Source organism: Alligator sinensis, unplaced genomic scaffold (genome assembly GCF_000455745.1).
Source record: "Alligator sinensis unplaced genomic scaffold, ASM45574v1 scaffold262_1, whole genome shotgun sequence".
In the NCBI taxonomy this organism is placed as follows: Eukaryota; Metazoa; Chordata; order Crocodylia; family Alligatoridae; genus Alligator; species Alligator sinensis.
The window spans coordinates 3,305,381-3,307,872 of record NW_005841904.1 but is presented as its reverse complement, the minus strand read 5'-3'; positions in this window follow the sequence as shown (position 1 = coordinate 3,307,872).

Sequence of the window (2,492 nt, the reverse complement as noted above, 5' to 3'; positions counted from 1 at the left end):
TGTGCCAGGCGGCGCGGGGGACTGGGCACCTTGGCTGGGCTGGGGCGGGGCGGGGAGGGGAAGGGAGAGAAGAGAAGCAGTTGCAGCCTCGGCTCCATCCCCGAGAGCTCGTGCTTGCCGTCCCGGCGGGGAGGCTGCAGAAGGAATCTTCTAGCCAGAGACGCTTACCTGACTAGAGGTGCCCGGGGCCTGTGAAGGAACAAGACCCGTCACCAAAAAAAAGAGTCTTGCTTTCTTTTTTAAAGGTGCTCCAGACTTGCCTGCTTACCTTCCTCTCTGTTTCAAACCGTTTCAGAGCCTCCTCCCTAGCTTGCTCTGCAGCCATACGGGGTATCCAAACCCCAAGCCTGCAGGCTTGGGCCTGTGCATAGGAGACCCGCCAAAGAATTTGGAAGTATCTGAAAGCCCAGGCAGAGGTGGAGAATGCTTACCCATGGCAGTGCCACATATGGTTCTTGAATGATTCACAAGGATTTGGAATCGATTTGGCTGATTTGACTTGGGACACGAAAAATTTTCCATTAATAAAAAAGTTTCAGAGACATGGGGTGCATCTAAGTGGCACAGCACAAGGTTGCCTAGAGATGCCAAATAAAGGTAGTTAGCGGAGGATGGACACGGGAGCCCTCTGCCCGCTCTTGGCAGGTACGTTGTTTGCAACTAGCTCAGGTATCTGCACAGCACCGCATTTTGCCATGGAGGCATGAGGCAGGGCAGAGTTGCATTACATTAACTAAATCAAGGACGCATAAGCTTTTGTAAGCAATAGCTCACTTCATCATATGCTATTGAAGGGACCAATTCAGATATGGGAGCCCAATCCTAGCATGCAGGGTTCAGTCTGATCAATGGACTGACCCTGTACCACTCATCTGGCCTGCAAGGCCAAAAGGTTGAGCAGTACTGGATTTAGACCATGCTTGACAGAAGGCAGGCTAGATACAGAATCGCAGTGGAAAAATGGCACCTGTATAGATTGACTACATGAGATGCAGATGTATATAGACAGATATACCATGCTTAACACAATCCAGTCCATAGCTGATTTCTTATTCCTCAATATCTTGTTCAAGTCAGTTTTCAAAGCTTCAGTGTTTAAGAACAGCTACTCTGTGGTCAGCGGTGGGATAACCAGGGAAGCTGAAGCGTTCTGCCGCAGGCTTGTGTGTTTTTCTGGAATTGATGTCAAATCTATGTTCATTCATTCTTTCTTTTTGCACAGAGGTGACTTGGTCTACCTATTGTATGCAACTGTGTGTAAGCAGGTGATGGCATCTATGCCATTGGTAGAGGAACTGGTGAATGAACCTCTGATGTTATTTGGTCTGATGATGATGTGGCTGTGTTAATGAGGTAGTATTACAGCTGGCATCTGGGTCCAGATAGATTATTCTTTGGGAAGCTTCAGTTATGTAATTTACACCAGTGTTGTGTTGTGTGTCCACAGTTATCCCAGCGGCACTCATCTGCTGAGTGCAGGCAGGCTCTTGCATGCTTGCTTGCCACCTAGTGCCAAGACTATTATATCTACTGCAGCAGCTACCCCATGATTAATAAGTGATCCTCTGTCAGCTTCTGATCCAGGTATCCTTTACATTAGTGTACAGAATTGATGTAAATTATGCCTGAGTTAACATCCTCTATGTCCAGCCCTTAAGATGTGATAAATCCTCAGTAAAAATAATAGTAAGGCTTAGAACCATACCTCTTTAATGAGGTACGGTTTTACTTATAGCATGCTCTAGTGAAAGAAGAATCTAAGCAGCTTTCCCTGGTTTGAAACCCAGTGTTAAGCAGTTTTTTTGTACAATGGTACAGCACATCCTGCACCAGTATCTTGCCTTTTGCCTAGTCATTTACACTAGTGCGGTGTTGTTACTAAGTGGGTGTTTTGTAAAATGCTACCATTCAGTTAGAAAGCATTTTCCAGCAGTTGGTGTTCACTCTATCACAGGTGGATTAAACAGTCTAGAGCTCTGTATACCATAGGCTGGTCTATAGGGCTTCTGATACTAACTACAGTGGCAGAGCCCTAGTGGCAAAACTTCTAAGAAGATGCAACATATCCTTGAAGGAGTTTTTCTGCTGCTAGTTCCACCAACTCTGCAAATGGCAGAACTTTATAATGTAGGCTAAGCATATGATGAAGGGCCTCTCACTTGCCATGGTCCCATCTCTTCACTATTGTACCAGTTCCTGGTCCTACTAAACTGAAGAAAGAGTTGATCCCCCTCTTCTTTTTGGGAAGTAGGGATAGCAGCTTGGGGCTTCCTTCCATTTTGCTCTTCTTTGGGAGTAGTATCAGGGGTGTCACTTAATAGTTAGCCCAGCTTCTCCTGCCACAAACAGTTTGACAGTGGTGTTGGCAAGCTCCCAAGATCTTAGAGATGACACTCCATTGGTAGTCAAGGTTTTTTGGGGGGAGATGTGATTACTTTTATTAGACCAACTAAATAGATGGAAAAAAGTAGTCTGCGAGCTTTCGGGCACAA